The sequence below is a fragment of the Coregonus lavaretus genome (genome assembly GCF_964263955.1).
Source record: "Coregonus lavaretus genome assembly, chromosome: 9".
Lineage (NCBI taxonomy): Eukaryota > Metazoa > Chordata > Actinopteri > Salmoniformes > Salmonidae > Coregonus > Coregonus lavaretus.
The window spans coordinates 14,160,880-14,174,944 of record NC_139996.1 but is presented as its reverse complement, the minus strand read 5'-3'; the positions used below and the strand labels follow the sequence as shown (position 1 = coordinate 14,174,944).

Below are 14,065 nucleotides of genomic sequence, written 5' to 3'. Positions count from 1 at the left end.
ATTATCCAGATGGGCCCTTGGCACATCCCCAGTGCTGAAAAAATACGAAACTATGCAGGATCAAAGTCTAATGAGTTTTTATAGTGAACTCATGCAGGCATTGATCTATTATTTTCTGGATTATAGTTTTTCTCCCATTGTATAAAGATTTCCCCAAAATGTTGAGGCATGTTGTCTATTTTGGATATTGTAATCATATAATGTATTTATGGAAAAATGTAGGTTTTGGTTTTTATTTCATTATTTTAGAAGTTGGAGCATTGGTCAGTCAGCTGTTGAACAGGAACAGGCTCTGAATAGATTTCTTCATCTTTGTTTATAGTTTTAGAAGATGCCTTTTGGCCCCATAAAGCTAGCCCTCTGCAGGTTGATTTCAGTGATTCCAACAAGCAGTGACCTTGTTCCTACCAGCAGGTGGTGCCACATTATCTGGAGAAGACTAGTTTTCATTTCCTCCTGAGGACATGCATGACAGCTGTATCCAGTCCAGTACTTCCATGGGTTTTTGGTACATTGATTGTTTGTGTACTTTCAGCAATCAACACTTCCTGTAACCTTTCATTGCCAGTTTGTTTTGCTACTTCAATACAGTTTTGTTATTGAGAATTTGATATAGGCTACAATCATTTGTGAAATCCTCATCCAGATAGTTTTTGAATGTCACTCCTGATCAGTTCCTCTTAACAGTTAATGTAGTGGTACAGTATGCATTATGAATGCAAAAGGCACAATTTATTTTCAAATCCTAATGATGAATTATGTATGCTGTTGGATAATGCAATTGGTGGGATGTGTTTTTAACTTGAACAGTGATAACTAGACATGGTCTCTACATGAAACTGGATGTAAGGCATAAGCACTTTATGTCTGGGGTGGAGATCAGAGGGGTATACTACAAAGTATAATTCATTAGTAACCAGAAATAACTATTGATTTTATGGTTCACAAAAAAGCGAAACATAGATATTAAATCAAGCATATCTTTCTACAAAATTAGTTAGCTGGCTAACTCCTTGATCCTGCTTTGTAGTATACCCCTCAGGTTTCATTTGTTTGAATGTGTTTGTCCTTTCTGTCTGTTCTGAATGAGATATTGTACCATCTGTCTGTGTGTGATATGGTAAACAACCCTCAAAAGTTGAATTGCATAGAACTGGTCTCATCAGGTAATACTCTCCATGCCATCTTTCCACTTATCTGACTATCCTTTCAGTGTCAGGAAGTTGCCTCTATTTGAAATGTCAAAGCATACTTCCACTAGACACTCTTATCCAGAGCGACTTACAGGAGCAATTAGGGCACATCAAAATATTTTTGAAGTAGTCTGCTCGGGGATTCAAACCAGTGATCTTTCAGTTACTGGACCAACGCTCTTAACCGCTAGGCTACCTGTCATCCCTAGGTGACAGCAGAGGTTTTCTTTCAGCCGACTTCAGCATCGTAGCCTTGAAAACAACTCCTGTTGCTCTGTAACTAAAGATGGTTTAGTTACAGGGGTGTCAAACATACGGATCCGGCCCTCGAGGGGTCCAATCCGGCCCATGGGGGAGACGAACTCAATATACTTTAAAATTACTTAAACCAAATCAAAACTGTGTAGAAATGATAATGAACCTACATTCATACAGTTTCTTGACTGTGTCCAGTCAGGGATTATCGGAAATTCCCCAAACAATGGATAAAGGACTACATTTTGCTCATTTTGAAGGTTAAGAAATAACACATTGGCTCGAATCTAGGTTGTGCTTTTAGATTTCTAGAAACTTTTATTTTTTATTGACTTCTCAAACCACAAACCCCGATCTGATCTGCCGAGTCTGCTTCGCACGCTTTCCCGGAAGTCTTGCGATGTTGGGCCTCTGGGTTTGAAAACTCTGTGCTGTAACTGTTCATTGCCAATTGAAGGAATGTGACCATTCATGGATTTCCAGTTGTTATACAGTGGCTTGCGAAAGTATTCACCCCCCTTGGCATTTTTCCTATTTTGTTGCCTTACAACCTGGAATTAAAATTGATTTTTGAGGGGTTTGTATCATTTGATTTACACCACCTGCCAACCTCTTTGAAGATGCAATTTTTTTTTTTTTGAGAAACAAATAATACAAAAAAACTGAAAACTTGAGCGTGCATAACTAATCACCCCCCCAAAGTCAATACTTTGTAGAGCCGCCTTTTGCAGCAATGACAGCTGCAAGTCTCTTGGGGTATGTCTCTACAAGCTTGGCACATCTAGCCACTGGGATTTTTGTCCATTCTTCAAGGCAAAACAGCTCCAGCTCCTTCAAGTTGAATGTGTTCCGCTGGTGTACAGCAATCTTTAAGTCATACCACAGATTCTCAATTGGATTGAGGTCTGGGCTTTGACTAGGCCATTCCAAGACATTTAAATGTTTCCCTTTAAACCACTCAAGTGTTGCTTTAGCAGTATGCTTAGGGTCATTGTCCTGCTGGAAGGTGCCATCCATCATTCCTTCAATTCTGACCAGTTTCCCAGTCCCTGCCGATGAAAAACATCCCCACAGCATGATGCTGCCACCACCATGCTTCACTGTGGAGATGGTGTTCTCAGGGTTATGAGAGGAGTTGGGTTTGCGTCAGACATAGCGTTTTCCTTGATGGCCAAAAAGCTCAATTTTAGTCTCATATGACCAGAGTGCCTTCTTCCATATGTTTGGGGAGTCACCCACATGCCTTTTGGCGAACACCAAATGTGTTTGCTTATTTTTTTCTTTAAGCAATGGCTTTTTTCTGGCCACTCTTCCGTAAAGCCCAGCTCTGTGGAGTGTACGGCTTAAAGTGGTCCTATGGACAGATACTCCAATCTCCGCTGTGGAGCTGTGGGGATGGTGTTCTCGGGGTGACGAGAGGTGTTGGGTTTGCGCCAGACATAACGTTTTCCTTGATGGCCAAAAAGCTTTGGTCTATTTGTTGCCTCTCTGATTAATGCCCTCCTTGCCTGGTCCGTGAGTTTTGGTGGGCGGCCCTCTCTTGGCAGGTTTGTTGTGGTGCCATGTTCTTTCCATTTTTTTATAATGGATTTAATGGTGCTCCGTGGGATGTTCAAAGTTTCTGATATTTTTATACAACCCAACCCTGATCTGTACTTCTCCACAACTTTGACCCTGACCTGTTTGGAGAGCTCCTTGGTCTTCAAGGCGCAGCTTGCTTGGTGGTGCCCCTTGCTTAGTGGTGTTGCAGACTCTGGAGCTTTTCAGAACAGGTGTATATATACTGAGATCATGTGACAGATCATGTGACACATAGATTGCACACATGTGCACTTTATGTAACTAATTATGTGACTTCTGAAGGTAATTGGTTGCACCAGATCTTATTTAGGGGCTTCATAGCAAAGGGGGTGAATACATATGCACGCACCACTTTTCCGTTATTTATTTTTCATAATCTTTTGAAACAAGTTATTTTTTTTCATATCACTTCACCAATTTGGACTATTTTGTGTATGGCCATTACATGAAATCCAAATAAAAAATCTATTTAAATTACAGGTTGTAATGCAACAAAATAGGAAAAACGCCAAGGGGGATGAATACTTTTGCAAGGCACTGTATTTAAGTGTCCACTTATGTTGAGATTTCAGCATGCAAAATAAAAATTACTAATGCCATGATCACAAATTGATATTCAATGTATCTGGTGTAAGGCTAGCCCACCCAACAACATACAGTGCCTTCAGAAAGTATTCACACCCCTTGACTTTTTCTAGATTTTGTTGTGTTACAGCCTGAATTTAAAATTGATAAAATTGCGATGTTTGGTCAATGGCGTGTGGAATTATATTTTTAGACATTTTTACAAATTAATAAAAATGAAAAGCTGAACTGTATTCAACCCCTTTGTTATGGCAAGCCTAAATAAGTTCAGGAGTAAAAAATGTACTTAACAAGTCACATAATAAGTTGCATGGACTCACACTGTGTGCTGTTACAGGTTTTGGTTTTTCTATTTATGTTTTGAAGTTGGACTTTTAGCACGTATAGCACGTTAGCATGTAGGGCGCACCGATTGGCGTCACCTCGTTAGTCAGTATGGGTTACACCTGTGCTGGCTTGTCAATCTCGTTAGTCGGAAGGTGTTTCGCCTGTGCTGGCCCAGGTGATATTTAAGAGTGGCTGGCCGAGTACTCCAGTTGTCTTAAGAGATGTGGAGGGTCAACACCTTTAGTTGGCACTCCCTATTAGATTTCTAGAAAAACATTTCTTTGTCTGATCTTCCCTGTTTTTGTTTAGCTGAACTTTTTGGTTTGCTTCCTATCTTTAAGTTTGCTGAGGGTTTTTCTTTTGTTTGCCTCTTAGTGGGCACATTTAGTGGGCGCATTTTAGGTTCAAGTTGTTGTTGCTATCAACTTTCAGTGGACCCGTCTTGAAACCCCACCTGTTTGGTTTTGGTTGTCAGTGACTCTTTGGTTGTTTGTTAGTTCCCCATTCTGTTTGAGCGACAACTTTTGGTTTGTTGCTGCTGAACGTAACAGTGCAATAATAGTGTTTAACATTATTTTTGAATGACTACCTCATCTCTGTACCCCACACATACAATGCTCTGTAAGGTCCCTCAGTCGAGCAGTGAATTTCAAACACAGATTCAACCACAAAGACCAGGGAGGTTTTCCAATGCCTCGAAAAGAAGGGCACCTATTGGTAGATGGGTAAAAAAAAAAAAAAAGCAGACATTGAATATCCCTTTGAGCATGGTGAAGTTATTAATTACACTTTGGATGGTGTATCAATACACCCATTCACTACAAAGATACAGGCATCCTTCCTAACTCAGTTTCTGGAGAGGAAGGAAACCGCTCAGGGATTTCACCATGAGGCCAATGGTGACTTTAAAATAGTTACAAGCGTTAAATGGCTGTGATAGGAGAAAACTGAGGATGGATCAACATTGTAGTTACTCCACAATACTAACCTAACTGACAGAGTGAAAAGAAGGAAGCCTGTACAGAATACAAATATTCCAAAACATGTATCCTGTTTGCAGTAAGGCACTAAAGTAATACTGCAAAAAATGTGGCAAAGCACTTAAACTTTTGTCCTGAATACAAAGTGTTATGTTTGGGGCAAATCCAATACAACAGATTACTGAGTACCAATGCCCATATTTTCAAGCATAGTGGTGGCTGCATCATGTTATGGGTATGCTTGTAATCGTTAAGAACTGGGGAGTTTTTTCAGGATAAAAAATAAACTGAAAGGAGCTAAGCACAGGCAAAATTGTAGAGGAAAGCCTGGTTCAGTCTGCTTTCCACCAGACACTGGGAGATTAATTAACCTTTCAGCAGGACAATAACCTACAAAACAAGGCCAAATGTATAATGGAGTTGCTTACCAAGAAGACAGTGAGTGTTCCTGAGTGGCTGAGTTACAGTTTTGACTTAAATCTGCTTGAAAATCTATGGCAATACTTGAAAATGGTTGTCTTTGACAGAGCTTAAACCATTTCTAAAAGAATAAAGCGCAAATATTGTACAATCCAGGTGTGGAAAGCTCCTAGAGACTTACCCAGAAAGACTCACTGCTGTAATAGCTGCCCAAGGTGATTGTAACATGTATTGACTCAGGAGTGTGAATACTTATGTAAATAAGATATTTCTGTATTTCATTTTCCATAAATAAATAAAAAATGTCTAAACCTGTTTTCATTTTGTCATTATGGGGGCAGAGCCCCACCTGCCGGACAGCCCCTGTTACGGTCCGGCACTGTTGGTCCTGTTCCTGCTGGTTTTCCTTTCCCTTTTTTCCCCTGTGTGTGTTGTTTGTGTCTGTCTCCCCCTGCTGTGCAGTCAGAGGATCTAGGTCAGGGGGCGTGGCCATTCTCTCACAAGATCAGTTACATCAAGCTGCAGCTCATTGTCACCAATCAAGCAGCAGTTATCTACCCGGGCTGGACACCTCTCCAGCGCCAGTTCGTTCCTACACTACCTGTGGTAACTTGGCCCGTACAGCACTCTCAGTTTAGTTGTACTCTCTCAGTATTATTGTTGTTCCTGCCACGTTTGTAACCTGTCTCTCCTTCGACCAGATCCCGTCTGTTCCTGCTGCCTGCCTGCCTGCCATTCCCACGCCGCAACCTGCTCCTCTGTTGCCTGATATCCTCGTCATCCAGCTCTCAGGACTACTGGCTCTCTACCCCACTCAGCTCCTACCCCGGCCTGAAGCTACTCCACCCAGAACTGCTTCTCTCTGCCAAAACACGTTGAATAAACTACATCCTAATTCACTCTCTTTGTCCGTGTGTCCGTCTCTGCACCTGAGTCCCCCACCCAACCTAATAGCCCCACCTGTTTTGAGCCCCACCTGTTGCCTGTTTGCATGTTATTTTGGCATTAATACAGTGAGGGGAAAAAGTATTTGATCTGCTGTTGATTTTGTTTGTTTGCCCACTGACAAAGAAATTATCAGTCTATAATTTTAATGGTAGGTTTATTTGAACAGTGAGAGACAGAATAACAACAACAAAATCCAGAAAAACGCATGTCAAAAATGTTATAAATTGATTTGCATTTTAATGAGGGAAATAAGTATTTGACCCCTCTGCAAAACATGACTTAGTACTTGGTGGCAAAACCCTTGTTGGCAATCAGAGGTCAGACGTTTCTTGTAGTTGGCCACCAGGTTTGCACACATCTCAGGAGGGATTTTGTTCCACTCCTCTTTGCAGATCTTCTCCAAGTCATTAAGGTTTCAAGGCTGACGTTTGGCAACTCGAACCTTCAGCTCCCTCCACAGATTTTCTATGGGATTAAGGTCTGGAGACTGGCTAGGCCACTCCAGGACCTTAATGTGCTTCTTCTTGAGCCACTCCTTTGTTGCCTTGGCCGTGTGTTTTAGGTCATTGTCATGCTGGAATACCCATCCACGACCCATTTTCAATGCCCTGGCTGAGGGAAGGAGGTTCTCACCCAAGATTTGACGGTACATGGCCCCGTCCATCGTCCCTTTGATGCAGTGAAGTTGTCCTGTTCCCTTAGCAGAAAAACACCCCCAAAGCATAATGTTTCCACCTCCATGTTTGACGGTGGGGATGGTGTTCTTGGGGTCATAGGCAGCATTCCTCCTCCTCCAAACACGGCGAGTTGAGTTGATGCCAAATAGCTCGTCTTTGGTCTTGGCCATGGTGGAGAGTTTGGAATCTGATTGATTGCTTCCCTTTAAGAGTGTGCTCCTAATCTCAGCTCGTTACCTGTATACAAGACACCTGGGAGCCAGAAATCTTTCTGATTGAGAGGGGGTCAAATACTTATTTCCCTCATTAAAATGCAAATCAATTTATAACATTTTTGACATGCGTTGTTCTGGATTTTTTTGTTGTTATTCTGTCTCTCACTGTTCAAATAAACCTACCATTAAAATGATAGACTGATCATTTCTTTGTCAGTGGGCAAACGTACAAAATCAGCAGGGGATCAAATACTTTTTTCCCTCACTGTACATGTCACATATCAGTTTGCAAACAATGTAAAAAATAATAATAATTGAGTTAATAACAAACATGGTCTCTTTTTTGCTTTCTTGAGTAAGGCAGCTCCAAAATGCAGGTGTTTCAGCCTAGCTCAGTGCTTTCTGTGGTAGTGGGGCAGCCAGTGGAAAATACGGAGTGTAGGGGTTGGCAATGTTCTCTAGTTGCGCCGTGATTGGCTCAGTGTTCTGTCACTCATGGGGATACTACGTTACTGCAAAATCTACGGGTAGAGCTAAAAAATTCAAGCCCCTTCGGTGCCCCTTACAGTGCCTTCGGAAAGTATTCAGACCCCTTGACTTTTTCCACATTTTGTTAGGTTACAGCCTTATTCTAAAAGGGAATAAACTGTTTTTTCCCCTCATCAATCTACACACAATACCCCATGATGACAAAGCAAAAATAGGTTTTTAGAAATGTTGGCTAATTTATCAAATAAAATGGAAATAATACATTTACATAAGTATTCAGACCCTTTACTCAGTATTTTGTTGAAGCGCTCTGGAGCAGGTTTCCATCAAGGATCTCTCTGTACTTTTCTCCGTTCATCTTTGCCTCGATCCTGACTAGTCTCTCAGTCCATGCCGCTGAAAAACATCCCCACAACATGATTCTGCCACCACCATGCTTCACCGTAGGGATGGTGCCAGTTTTCCTCTTGATGTGATGCTTGGCATTCAGGCCAAAGAGTTCAATCTTGGTTTCATCACACCAGAGAATTTGTTTTTCATGGTCTGAGAGTCTTTAGGTGCCTTTTGGCAAACTCCAAGTGGGCTGTCATGTGCCTTTTACTGAGGAGTGCTGCAGAGATGATTGTCCTTCTGGAAGGTTCTCCCATCTCCACAGTGGAACTCTAGAACTCTGTCAGAGTGGCCATTGGGTTCTTGGTCACCTCCCTGACCAAGGCCCTTCTCCCCCGATTGCTCAGTTTGGCCAGGCGGCAGCTCTAGGAAGAGTCTTTGTGTTTCCAAACTTCTTCTATTTTAAGAATGATGGAGGCCACTGTGTTCTTGGGGACCTTAAATGCTGCAGAAATGTGTTGGTACCCATCCCCAGATCTGTGTCTTGACACAATCCTGTCTCGGAGCTCTACGTTCAATTTCTTCGACCTCATGGCTTGGTTTTTGCTTTGACATGCACTGTCAACTGTGGGACCTTATATAGACAGGTGTGTGCCTTTCCAAATAGTTTCCAATCAATTGAATTTACCACAGGTGGACTCCAATCAAGTTGAAGAAACCTCTCAAGGATGATCAATGGAAACAGGATGTACCTGACCTCAATTTCAAGTCTCATAGCAAAGGGTCTGAATACCTATCTAAATAAGGTATTTCTGTTTTTAGTTTTTTTATGAATTTGAAAACATTTCTAAAAACCTGTTTTCGCTTTGTCATTATGGGGTATTGTGTGTAGATTGCTGAGGATTATTTTTTCTTTAATCAATTTTAGAATAAAGCTTTAAAGTAACAAAATGTGGAAAAAGTCAAGGGGTCTGAATACCTTCCAAATGCACTGTATCCCATGCAAATACAAACTCACACCAGCATTCAGTCCATATTCAATCCCAAGTAAATGGTGAATGTTTCCAACGCGTTTCTCTCTAGCTGATGTGTTCCCCACAGAGAGTAAAGAAAAATAAGCATTTTTGAGTTTGATGCTTTTTCTCCCTGCCAGTAATGTTCCTGTCTATCTCTCTAAGGGTCCCAAGAGGTTTGTAATGGTTACAGTCAATACACAGTCCTAAACCTTAATCAAAGACAGTGCTGCTTGGGAAGGTTTTGCCTTGAATCATGTTCTGCTTTCCCACATTGGATTTACTTTAGACATAGATCTTAGAAGTCTTACCAGGTCCTTGTTAAAGCTTGTTGTGGCCCCGTGTAGCTCAGTTGGTAGAGCATGGCGTTTGCAACGCCAGAGTTGTGGGTTCGATTCCCACGGGGGGCCAGTATGAACTTGTATGCACTCACTAACTGTAAGTCGCTTTGGATAAGAGCGTCTGCTAAATGACTAAAATGTAAATGTTGTTACCTAATTAACCATGATGTATCCAGCTGTAGATTGCACTGACCTGTCTGTTCCATTGTTATTTATAGATTTTCTCTAGTGACTCTTTTGCTGTTGCACAGTTGATCCTGTGATCGTGTAGGTAGTTTAACAGCAGAGGGACATATTCTCCCTAAAGTATTGTGAAACTGTCTGCAACAGTGATGGCCAGCGAGCAGCGTCTCCTTCAGCTACCAAATTAAGGCATTAGCAATTCCCCACTAAGTCCTCTGAACCCGCACAACCCTCTCTCCCATTTCCATAATTCCCTCGCATCTTTCTTTTTCACACTCACCAACTATCTCTCTCCCATCAGTGTAGATCAGAATACTAAACTATGACATTCTCGGGAACTTCAAAGGACATTATCCCAAATTCCGTATGGAGAGATGACCCTTTGCTCAGTGCTTTGTGAGACATACTTTGGCCGGGAGAGTCGGGCTTGTAACAGTGTGGACCGTGAGAGGACACTGTGCGTGTGTGTGTGTGTGCATGTCTGTGCCTGTACATTCTCTTAACTGTACATCTTTATAGCGAATGTGAGAATGATTTGCTCAACTAAGGAATTTCCACAATATGATGCTGCTTGGTATGCATCCGTCAGTGAATAGCTAATGAGAAACAGAAATGACTTGTGCATATGCATCATATTCTCTCATGTTTTTATCTGCACAATCTACACAATGAATAGAACATGGCAACCCAAATAGATCTCTGAAAATGTTATTTAGGAAAAAAAGGTACTATCTAGAACCTAAAAGGGTTCTTCAGCTTTCCCCATAGGAGAACCCTTTGAAGAAACCTTTTTGGCTCCAGGTCGAACCCTTTTGGTTCCAGGTAGAACCCTTTTGAGTTCCTTGTAGAACCTTTTACACAGAGGGTTCTACAGGGAACCCAAAATAGTTATTTCTACCTGGAACCAAAAAGGGTTCTACCTGGAATCTAAAAGGGTTCTCCTATGGGACAGCCAAAGAACCCTTTTTTCTAAGAGTGTCCATTACATTAGAGAGAGAGTGATATCCAATGTATTTTTGCATTCCTAAGTTATGTACATGTACTCTACTGTATGTACCCCTGAATCTGATGATCCCTCGTAAAGCTTGTGATTCTGCTTTACTTTGTTTAAAGCAAATTCTCCTCCATCGGATGCTGTCTGTTTAGTGGTGGGAATGTTGTGGTTAAATATAACAGCCACAATATCTTGATCCCCTGAATGTGTCCCTCTGAAAGACAATTGGAAGATCAGGACAAATGCGCTGCTATGTGTCCATTTCCAGGCCCAATGTGCTCAATAACAAGAAGAGAGCCTTTTATGTGGGAAAATTGCCTTGATAGGAAAAAGTTTGTTGATATTGTTTTGTGTTTCGAAATCAAGTTTCTTCTGTTTGATATCTACAATGAAATGGTAAATAGAAGAGAGTGAACAAGAGATCAACTGCAGGGAGTGATAAGTCATTTTGTGATCCAAAATAAAGAGATGAGAGCCATGCTGGGAGCTGAGATTAGCGTGGGTGTATCCCTTTAATGGGGATGGATGGAGTAAACACTGGCAGACTGACTCTGAAGTGCTCTGAAGTGCTTGTCTGTTCCCTGGATGCCAGTCCCCACAGTCATCAAAAGCAGATGCCTGCTTTGGTATCTGATTCCATAGTCTGTTCTGGTCAACATCTGGGCTGTATGTGGATGATGCATTAAGACCAGCTTCAGAATCAACTCTTACATTTTAGTCATTTAGCAGACGCTCTTATCCAGAGCGACTTACAGTTAGTGAGTACATACATTATTTTTTTCTTTTTCATACTGGCCCCCTGTGGGAATCAAACCCACAACCCTGGCGTTGCAAACACCATGCTCTATCAACTGAGCTACATCCCTACCGGCCACTCCCCTACCCGACGCTGGGCCAATTGTGCGCCGCCCCATGTCGCGGCCGGCTACGACAGAGTCTGGATTCGAACCAGGATCTCTAGTGGCACAGCTAGCACTGCGATGCAGACCACTGCGCCACTCGGGAGGCTCTTGACTCTTATAGACTGATTCCTGTAGAGGAGACCATACTCAGATTATGTGTAGCTGGTTCTTATTAAGAATAGATAAGATGTTCCAAAACCTGCTGAGAGTAAAACAAAATGGAACAAGTAAGACATGGAACAAGTAAGACAGTCCTACAAGAAAGCTAATAAACACTGATAAAGTGATGAAATAGTTATTTTCACTTAGAAGAACAATAGACATGTTTTCAGCTTCTTAACATGAATGAAGGATCAATTATTTTATATAGGCAAACATTGTTTTTCATCAGCAATGCTAAGAACCAGCTGCAACTGGCCCCATAAACCAGTGTGCCCTGTTCAGCCCAGAGTGGTTTTCATGGTATAGTATGCTAGCTAAGTGAACAGGGGTCCCAGGGGAGGTCCTGTAGCTGTTCTCCCCCACCGCAGTGTGCTCTCCGTCAGTCCCTGGGCTCTGGAGGAGCTCTGTGGCCCTCCCAGTTCCTCACTGAGGATCCATCCAGAATTATTTACATGACCCATTTTAGTGGGAGCTCCATTTTAACACCTATTATGAGAGTGCTGAAATGCTTTGCCTAATTAGAATTTATTGGAGGGAAATCTATCTCGATCCACCAATGTTTTTATCATTCTCAACTCCAATAGATCCCAAACAAGCGTATAGTTCAATGAGCAACGGGTCAGACGACAGCAAGACATTATTGTGCTGTGATATAGGCAGGGCAATTATCTGCTAATAGTCAAGGTGTGAATCCCTCGATGATACAGTGACCTCATTTGTTGCTCTTTCAACTAAGTGCTGCTCGCTGGTGGAATAATCGAAATGTTGCCCCTGATCCAGGCTGGCTGTAAATCACAGCACTGTAGATAGCAGAAGCTCCATACGGCCGCTCCTCTGATTGCTGTCGATTTAGATGAGAACATGAAAGTGGGCCACACTTCCTCTTCCTGCCGTAATGAGCTGAGTCAGACTGGCTGATGAGGAACCATAAAGATCAGAGCACTCCATAGAGTAAACCAGGTCTAATGGGGTATGGTAGTAATTATTTAAGTAATTAGTTCATCTTTGTTTATCTAAGTTTAATTGTATGTATTGTTCTTAAGTTATTCAAACAAATAGTGGCCAACTTATTTAAGGAAGGATCTGTAGCACAATTCACCCTTCCCAATCTAAAATGTGTTTCTCCCACAATCCTGGTGTGTGGAGCCGGTTGTTGTTAATAACTTGCAAATTTAATGAAGAGAGAGAAATCACAGAAAACGGTGTGATTCCTGGGGCTCTATTGTTAACCAGTTTAATTTGAGGGCAGAAGAGGAGAAAAACAAAAGAAATTACCCTGGGAGTCTAGACTAGTCCACCGAACATTATGAGTCTGCGCTTTCTAGGGACCCCAGATCATTACATTTTAGTCCAGGGAAGGGTCTTGAGTTTGACAATCGAGACCATAATTATTTTGAAGTTGAGCCTTTGTAGCCCAGTAGTTATCAATTAAAACAGTTTTTATATCAATCAGTAACAGTTTGTCTGTATAGACACATGTAGTGTGCTAGCAGTTGGAGTATCACTTAGATATGTAGAGGGGAAGTAGTGGATGTTCAGGTGTTGTTTCTTTTTTGAAAGGACCTAGCTAAGAAGCACAGATATGCACAGATATGCACAGGGAATGTGGTCAAAGAGATTAGATTAAGTAGTGTGTAAGAGAGAGTTCATACTTAAAAGCCTTTGGCAGTGTTGTGGATTGGAATCTAAGTACCATTTAGGTCAAGCTTTACCAAGGGGATGGTGTGTGTGAAGCACATCAGAGGACCACATCAGAACATACAGTACGGTGGTCAGCTGCTCAGCTATGCAATGTGTGAGAGGTGTATTTGTGTGTTTTTGTGTGTGGGTGTGCGTGCAAATGTGTCACATATTTGTAAAGACAATACTTTTTCACGGCACTGTCCAGTTGTGTAGGAGGAGGACAATCAGCTAATTTAAATACACTCCCACACACTGTACTGTTGCTGTTGACAATGTATCTTTTAAAAATAAATCAAATCACTAAGGATACCACATTTTCAGCCTTCAGCTGAAAACATATATTGCCCTAGAGAGGATATTGACTTGTCCAACAGTAACAGATTGTTGGTGTGGTGAAAGTGGTCCAACTGAAAATCAACATTCTGCACCCATTGCATCATTGCAGTAAGGACTCATCTGTCAAATCCTCATCATGGATGGCTTTTATACATGATTGTTTGTCATCTGCACCTAAAGGACAGGTAGACATTTACTGAGCTGGTGGGGGGGGGGGTTGTCTTTTTTTATTGGGCACAGGGGAGGGTAGTGCGTTTTTCCCCCCGATTTACCGTTTTGCAGGTTTTACTATATAATGTCTTCCATATAGCCACATTGTCACGCCCTGACGTATGGAACTCTTGTTTGTTGAGTCACGGTGTGGAAATCTATGTTATATATTCTATGTTTAGTTCTAGTTGTTCTATTTCTATGTTTGGCCGGGTGTGATTCCCAATCAGAGGCAGCTGTC

The 14,065-nt window shown here is 41.8% G+C and overlaps 1 long non-coding RNA gene across 1 annotated transcript; it reads left to right on the top strand.

Moving 5' to 3' along the window:
• The first annotated feature begins 5,180 nt into the window (after positions 1 to 5,180).
• LOC311134901 lies at positions 5,181 to 6,240 on the top strand. The gene is made up of 2 exons (XR_014613721.1): positions 5,181 to 5,947; positions 6,043 to 6,240. It is a non-coding gene; the product is annotated as an uncharacterized lncRNA (long non-coding RNA).
• The last annotated feature ends 7,825 nt before the right edge of the window (positions 6,241 to 14,065 follow it).